Here is a 9,480-nt window from a genome sequence, read left to right on the forward strand (position 1 = left end):
AATTAGTATTATTAGTTATCGCGTAAGGTTTGTTATCTATAGCTGTATAGCCTGCTACTAACCAGCCTATTACGCCGCGTTACTGCTAGTTTACTATTATATAGCCTGTTTTAGAGGAAGAAGGTAAAGAGCCTACTTATATATACTATTATTATAATCCTATAGCTTATTAGGTTCTAGCAGCTAAGTACTTACTACCTACTACTTTATATAATAGTAGTAATAGTAAGATTCGTATTATAGCGTTGCTAGTTAGCTCTAATAAGGTGCCTATTAAGTGGGACTTTAAGTTAATACTTTATATCCCTTATAAGAATATAGAGAGTGTCGCGTGAGTAAGTTTATCTTACTAATATAAGGGATTCTTATCTGACTAACTATATAGGCGCGCCTTAGTAGTTCTAAAGTATAAGAGCGCGCTAAATGTATCTTAGCCTTAGATAATAGTATACCTTACTCATATATTATAGTTTCTACTTAGTAATTTAACTACTTATTAGTTAAAACTTAAGCTAGCTTGCGCGATGCTTTTCTTATCTAGTATACTAGAATTAATAACCCTATTAGCTATACTAAGTATTATAATAATACTAATACTCGCGCGTTTATTAGTTATTACTACCTGCCTAGTTTCTTATAGGGCCGTTGCGCTAACTGCCTTTAGGGTATAGGTAACTTAGACTATACTATTAGTAACTTAAAAGGTACCAAGCCACCTACTTATTATAAGAGGTATAAAGATAAAATTTATATAGAGGAGTTCTAGAACTTATACTACTAAGCTAGAGTAGAGGATTAAACTAATTAGGCTTTAGCTAAGTAGGATATCCTGCCTAATAAGCTAGAGGATTTAGAGGAGACTATCTTATATAATAATAGTTATAATAAGAAGAAGGGAAAAGGATAGAAGTAAAGGGTAGAAAGTAAAGAAGAGGGAAGTAGGGGATAAGTAGTAAAAAGGAGAGACTAGAGAGTAGAAGTTAAGGTTAATAGTATTTATATAAGGGTAGATAGTAAACTAATTAGTCTACTTTCTATATCTTTATAATATTTACTATAGGCCTAAGTAACTTATTTTATTATTACTTTCTATTTTAATCTATAGTTCTTCTTAGAGGAAGGTAGTCTTCTATTTTTCTAGATTTTTTAGTAGTCCTACTATAGTAGGGTATAATAAGTAGAATTCTTTAATTTTCTATAGTATGCTGCTAAAAGAACTTATATTATACTACTAGTTATCTTAGTTATATCTAGTCTATTTAACTTAGTATTAAAGCTTTTTATATAAGACTTAACTAGTTTAAATATAGTCTACTTCCTACTTAGGCTTGTCTTAAATAATCTTAGGTTCTAGTTTAGTATATTCTTAACTAGGAAGCTGTTCTATTTCAGCCTTATATAGCCTATTAGTATAGAAAAGGTTAACTATCTTTATATATAAGGGAAGATTAAGGATATAGGAGGGTCCTTCTATTCCTATAATCTTAAAAGGTCTAGTATTAGGGAAGTCTAATTTAAGGTTTAGCTAATTAGTAGACTATCCTATTTTCTTAATATAGATGTAATCTCTAACTATAAAGTCTAGTATATAATGGTATTTATTAGCTTATTAGCATATATACTCTTAGGATTTAAGAATAAGATTCTTTATAAATTTAAAAGCTTCTTATCTTCTCTTTTATAGTATTTATACTACTATATGAGCTATCTTTTCTAGTTACTAGGGGGTCTCTATTCTTTATTACTAGTTATAGTATATTTAAGGGGAATATCCTAACTTAATCTTAAAAGGTAAAAGTCTAGTAGCTTTATAGGGAAGTATTACTTATATAAGGTCTATTAATAGTAGAAGATTAGACTAATTATTCTAAAAGTAATTAATAAAAGGTCTTAATCTTTATATAAGATGCTAATTAATAATCTCTATAATACTATTAGTTTAAGAGTAGTAGGATGAGTTAAAATACTACTCTATACTAGTTAGCTTATATAATTTATTTATAAATGCTGAGATAAACTGAGGGCCTTAGTTAGATAGGATAGACTTAGGGTTTCTATAAATATAATAAATATATTTATAAAAGAGCCTAGAGACTCCTTTAGTATTAATCTTTTTTATATAAGGTAAGCTAAAGGTTCTTTAACTTAACTAGTCTATAATAACTAGAATTATATTATAGCCTTTTTAGTCCTTAGGCATCTCTTTAAAATCTATAGCTAAGTATTACTAGGGTTAAGTAGGAATTTCTAGGGGTTATAGAAGGCCTAGGTCTTTATTATAAAACTCTTTTATTTAGTAGTAAATATAGTATCCTCGCCTATAAATATTAATTATATAATTTATAGCTAGCTAGTAGTAATATTACTTAAGGAGTTTTTGCATCTTTATAATACTAGGATAGGTAGTTATATAAGTAGTATATAAGGTGTTAAGTATTCTTACGCGGAGGTTATTATAATCTAGTATAAAGAGGGTACTATATTATAGTAAAAGACCATCCTTTAGTTCCTAACTATTTCTTTATTTAAGGTCTTTTAAGAGGGCTTTCTATCTTTAGAGTTCTAATTTAGAATCTTCTTAGTTTATATAGAGAAGTTTATCTAAAAATAATACTAGAGGAGGAAGTTCTTATTCTAAAATAGAAAGAGGGATAATAGTCTCTAGTAGAATAAGGTATATCTCTTATATAGCCTTTACTTTTTCTTTTTAAGTCTTTAGGTCTTCTTATTTTTAAGTAAGATAATTAGTGATGATATTTTCCTTTTCTAGTTAATAGGAGAAGTATATATAGAACTCTATAAAAAACTTAGACTATCTAGCTTATTATTAATTAAGTTGTTATTTAGTAGAGTAGTACTCTAATACCTAATAGTCTATAATTATAAGAAAAGGTTTTTTAAGGCTAATAAGTATTAGTCTCTATTCTTCTAGTCTATTCTTAATAGCTAGCAGTTCTTTATTAGATATTCTATAATAAAGTTCTATATTAGCTATTACCTTAGAGTAGAACGCTACTAGTTTCTAATTATATAAAGGTTATTAGAGCTATATTAAAATACCTATAGTAACTCTATTACTTATATCAGTCTCTATATAAGTATTAAGAGTAGGATTATAATTAGCTAGGAGTGTATTACTATATATTAGCTTCTTAAGTTATTAAATTACCTCTTCTTCTAGGGGTCCTAGTTATTACTATTTTACCTTAGAGTATAGTTTCTCTAATAGCTAGCTAATTTATCTATAGTTAGGGAGAAATTATTAGTAGAAATTATAGAAACCTAGGAAGGATTAAAGAGCTTTAAGGGTTTTAGGTATTAGCTAGTTTTATATAGGTTCTACCTTATCTAGGTCTATTTAAATGCCTTCTATAGAAATGATATATCTAAGGAACTTTATATAAGTAACTAAAAACTTACTCTTCTTTAAATCTACCTATAGTCCTACTTTTTATAGTCTTACTAGTACTTTTTTTACTTATTCCTTATACTCCGCAGGGTCTTTAGAGATAATGAGTATATTATCTATAAAAGCCATAATAAAATCGTCTAAATACTTAAAGAGAACCTAGTTAATAAAATATTAAAAGGCTACTAGTCTATTACTTAATCTAAAAGGTAAGATATAGTATTTAAATAACCTATATCTTATATAGAAAGTGGTTTTATCTTCAGAATCCTTAGTAAGATAAATATAGTAGAAAGCTTATTAAATATTAAGCTTAGTATAAATCTTGCCCCTTCTAACGCGCTAAAGTAACTCTATAATAAGAGGGAGGGGGTGCAAATCCTTAGTAGTTTATTTATTAAGCTATTAGTAGTCTATATAAAATCTCCATCCCCTACCAGGCTTTTTTACTATAAGAATAGGAGAAGTATAGGTAGTAAAGCTCTTAGTAATAAAGCCTTTCTAAAGGTTCTTAATGATATACTCTTTTATAGCTGTCACGACTTATAGATTTCTTATTATATAGGTAAGGGCTAAAGATAAACTGCTAGAGAATGTATATATATCTTAATTAAATCTAATAAGTTAAAAGAATAAAATATAAAAGATACTTACTACCTATATATTTCCTAGTCCTTTCTTTATACTATTCTACCTCTTGTCCTTTACATAAGGGTCCTTAGTTATTATTAGGTGAGTTATAAAGGTAAGGTGTTAATGGGCTGTTATGTGGTATCTGCCTAGGGCTATAGTGGCTGGTACTAGGCTATAGTAGCTAGTACTAGCCTATAGGTTTTAGCCTAAGCTGTAGTAGGCTGCTACCTAAGGTGAGGCTCGTGCTTCCTATAACTATATAATGCTAGGTTTATCTATACTAGCCCTAGTACTTATATAGGTATATATATGCCTATTGTGACATGCCCCCCCTAAAGAGAAGCTGAAATTATAGGAATTAGTAGCTATAGGTGCTTATATAGGTGCAGACTTATAATATATAACAGTAGTAATTTAGTAATTTAAGCATTCTATACAGTTATAAAGTATAATTATTAGTCTAGGTCTACTACTATACTATCTCTTTCTATTACCATCTCTTTTACTATATAACCTGTAGAAGGTCGCCATCTTACTTAGCTATATCTAAAGCTCCCTATTAAAGTACGTTATTGCCCTAGTCTAATTTAGCCATGATCTAGTAAACTAACTGTCGCGCGTAAAGGTTCTAATAATTTAAATAATTTATACCCTACTAATAGTAAAGCAGACATTCCTAGCTGCTATACACTTAATACATCTACTACTTATTATGGTCTAGTCTATTAGGACTCATTACTATTATATAAGAGTTATAGTATTAAGTCATTATTATGCGGCATTATTTACAATCCATCGTAGTTGCCGCTCGCTTAGAGAGCTATTTTAGCTGGCAGTATCTATAAGGACCATCGTATAGAGTTCTAAGGTAAGTAAACTTTAATTCTATCTCTTTAGACTATTACTAATTATTATCTAGGCTGTTAAGTAGTATTATATATCTAGGTTTTACTACTTTATCATCCTGTCTTGCTAACTAATATAATTATAGAGGAGGATACTTATATAAAGACTTAGTTAGGCTAGGCTTTACTTATTTAGCTAGGAACAGCTATAGGCTTGTCACTTTACCTGCGGTATACTATAGTATTAGGTTCTACTTAATTAGTATTATTAGTTATAGCGCGAGGTTTATTATCTACAGCTGCACAGCCTACTACTAACTAGTATATTACGCCGCGTTGCTGCCAGTTTACTGTTATGCAGCCTGTTTTAGAGGAAGAAGGTAAAGAGCCTACTTATATATACTATTATTATAATCCTACAGCTTGTTAGGTTCTAGCAGCTAAGTACTTGCTACCTACTACTTTATATAATAGCAGTAATAGTAAGATTCACGTTATAGCATTACTAGTTAGCTCTAATAAGGTACCTATTAAGTAGGACTTTAAGTCGACGCTTCACATTCCTTATAAGAATATAGAGAGTGTTATATAAGTAAGTTTATCTTACTAATATAAGGGATTCTTATCTAACTAACTATATAGGTGCACCTTAGTAGTTCTAAAGTATAAGAGCGCGCTAAATACATCTTAGCCTTAGGTAATAGTATACCTTACTTATATATTATAGTTTCCACTCAGCAATTTAACTACTTATTAGTTAAAACTTAAGCCAGCTTATGCGATGCTTTTCTTATCTAGTATACTAGAATTAATAACCCTGTCAGCTATACTAAGTATTATAATAATACTAATACTCGCGCGTTTATTAGTTATTACCACCTGCCTAGTTTCTTATAGGGCCACTGCGCCAACTGCCTTTAAGGTATAGGCAACTTAGACTGCACTATTAGTAACTTAAAGGGTACTAAGCTATCTACTTATTATAAGAGGCATAAAGATAAAATTTATATAAAGGAGTTCTAGAACTTATACTATTAAGCCAGGGTAGAGGATTAAACTAATTAGGCTTTAGCTAAGTAGGACATCCTACCTAATAAGCTAGAGGATCTAGAGGAGACTATCTTATATAATAATAGTTATAATAAGAAGAAGGGAAAAGGAAGGAAGTAAAGAAAGGGATAGTAGGGAATAAGTAATAAAAAGGAGAGACTAGAGAGTAGAAGTTAAGATTAATAGTATTTATATAAGGGTAGATAGTAAACTAATTAGTCTACTTTCTATATCTTTATAATATTTACTATAGGCCTAAGTGACTTGTTTTATTATTACTTTCTCTTTCAATCTAGGGTTCTTCTTAAAGGAAGGCAGTTTTCTATTTTTCTAGATTTTTTAGTAGTCCTGCTATAGTAGGGTGTAATAAGTAGAATTCTTTAATTTTCTATAGTATGCTACTAAAAGAACTTGCATTATACTACTAGTTATCTTAGTTATATCTAGTCTATTTAACTTAGTATTAAAGCTTCCTATATAAGACTTAACTAGCTTAAATATGGTCTACTTCCTACTTAGGCTTATCTTAAATAATCTTAGGTTTAGGTTTAGTATATTCCTAACTAGGAAGCTGTTCTATTTTAGCCTTATATAGCCTATTAGTATAGAAAAGGTTGACCATCTTTATATATAAGGAAAGATTAAGGATATAGGAGGGTCCTTCTATTCCTATAATCTTAAAAGGTCTAGTATTAGGAAAGTCTAATTTAAGGTTTAGCCAATTAGTAGACCATTCTGTTTTCTTAATATAGATATAATCTCTAACTATAAAGTCTAGTATGTGACGGTATTTATTAGCTTATTAGCACATATACTCTTAGGATTTAAGAATAAGATTCTTTATAAATTTAAAAGCTTCTTATCTTCTCTTTTATAGTATTTACGCTACTATACGAGCTATTTTCTCTAGTTACTAGGGGGTTTTAGTTCTTTATTACTAGTTATAGTGTAATTAAGGGGAATATCCTAACTTAATCTTAAAAGGTAAAAGTCTAGTAGCTTTATAGGGAAGTGTTACTTGTGTGAGGTCTATTAATAGTAGAAGATTAGACTAATTATTCTAAAAGTAATTAATAAAAGGTCTTAATCTTTATATAAGATGCTAATTAATAATCTCTATAATACTATTAGTTTAAGAGTAGTAGGATGAGTTAAAATACTACTCTATACTAGTTAGCTTATATAGTTTATTTATAAACGCTGAGATGAACTGAGGGCCTTAGTTAGATAGGATAGACTTAGGGTTTCTATAAATATAGTAGATATATTTATAAAAGAGCCTAGAGACTCCTTTAGTATTAATCTTTTTTATATAAGGCAAACTAAAGGTTCTTTAACTTAACTAGTCTATAATAACTAGGATTGCATTATAGCCCTTTTAGTCTTTAGGCATCTCTTTAAAATCTATAGCTAAGTGTTACTAGGGTTAAGTAGGAATCTCTAGGGGTTATAGAAGGCCTAGGTCTTTATTATAAAACTCTTTTATTTAGTAGCAAATATGGCATCCTCGCCTATAAATATCAATTATGCGATTTATAGCTAGCTAATAGTAATATCGCTTAAGGAGTTTTTGCATCTTTATAATACTAGGATAAGTAGTTATATAGGTAGTATATAAAGTATTAAGTATTCTCACGCGGAGGTTATTACAATCTAGTATAAAGAGTATACCATATTATAGTAAAAGACCATCCTTTAGTTCCTAACTATTTCTTTATTTAAGGTCCTTTAAGAGGGCTTTCTATTTCTAGAGTTCTAATTTAGAATCTTCCTAGTTTATATAGAGGAGTTTATCTAAAAATAACACTAGAGGAGGAAGTTCTTATTCTAAAATAGAAAGAGGGATAATAGTCTCTAGTAGGATAAGGCACATCTCTTATACAGCCCTTACTTTTTCTTTTTAAGTCTTTAGGTCTTCTTATTTTTAAGTAAGGCAATTAGCAATAATATTTTCCTTTCCTAGTTAATAGGAGAATTATATATAGAACTCTATAAAAAACTTAGACTATCTAGCTTGTTATTAATTAAGTTGTCATTTAGTAGAGTAGTACTCTAATGCCTAATAGTCTGTAATTATAAGAAAAGGTTTTTTAAGGCTAATAAGTATTAGTCTCTATTCTTCTAGTCTATTCTTAATAGCTAGCAGTTCTTTATCTAAAATTCTATAATAAAGTTCTATATCTGCTATTACCTTAGAGTAGAACGCTACTAGTTTCTAATTATATAAAGGTTACTAGAGCTGTATTAAAATACTAGTAGTAACTCTATTACTTATGTTGGTCTCTATACAAGTATTAAGAGTAGGGTTATAATTAGCTAGAAGTGCATTACTATATATTAGCTTCTTAAGTTATTAAATTGCCTCTTCTTCTAGGGGTCCTAGTTATTACTATTTTGCCTTAGAGTATAGTTTCTCTAATAGCCGGCTGATTTATCTATAGTTAGGGAGAAATTATTAGTAGAAATTATAGAAACCTAGAAAGGATTAAAGAGCCTTAAGGGTTTTAGGTATTAGCTAGTTATATATAGGTTCTACCTTATCTAGGTCTATTTAAATGCCTTCTATAGAAATGATGTATCTAAGGAACTTTATATAAATAACTAAAAACTTACTCTTCTTTAAATCTACCTATAGTCCTACCTTTTATAGTCTTACTAGTACTTTTTTTACTTATTCCTCGTGCTCTATAGGGTTTTTAGAGATAATAAGCATGTCATCTATAAAAGCTATAATAAAATCGTCTAAATACTTAAAGAGAACCTGGTTAATAAAACGTTAAAAGGCTACTAGTCTATTACTTAATCTAAAAGGTAAGACACGGTATTTAAATAACCTATATCTTATATAGAAAGTGGTTTTATCTTTAGAATCCTTAGTAAGATAGATGCAGTAGAAAGCTTATTAAATATTAAGCTTAGTATAAATCTTGCCCTTTCTAATGTGCTGAAGTAACTCTATAATAAGAGGGAGGGGGTGTAAATCCTTAGTAGTTTATTTATTAAGCTATTAGTAGTCTATGTAAAATCTCTATCCCCTACTAGGCTTTTTTACTACTAGAATAGGAGAAGCGTAGGCGGCAAAGCTTTTAGTAATAAAGCCTTTCTAAATATTCTTAATAATATACTCTTTTACAGCCTTAAGCTGTTCTAGAGACATTCTATAGAGAGGGCTAGGTAGAAGCTCTAGTAGACTATTATATATAAGAGATATTTTATAATTAACTCCTATATAATATAGTGGTAGCTTATTAGACTCTATTTTAGAAAATACATCTTAAAATTCCTTATAAGTAGCTAGTAGCTTAGAAGCTAATAATTCCTTAGTTTCTTTATCTTTAAGAGCTACTTAAACTTATATAAGGTTAATAGTATAGATCTCTATTAGCGCAACTTGTATTTTATAGATAGAAAGCTTAAAAGCATCTTAAGTTTAAAATTTAATTCCCTTAATAACCTATACTAAGGGAAGAAGGCATTTATTAAAGTTTTTATCTCTATAGTCCGTATCTACTTAATGTTCTTTCTACGGTTTATTGCTTCATA

This window comes from Phyllosticta citribraziliensis (assembly GCF_038025025.1).
Source record: "Phyllosticta citribraziliensis strain CPC 17464 chromosome Unknown J3D65scaffold_5, whole genome shotgun sequence".
Taxonomy (NCBI): domain Eukaryota; kingdom Fungi; phylum Ascomycota; class Dothideomycetes; order Botryosphaeriales; family Phyllostictaceae; genus Phyllosticta; species Phyllosticta citribraziliensis.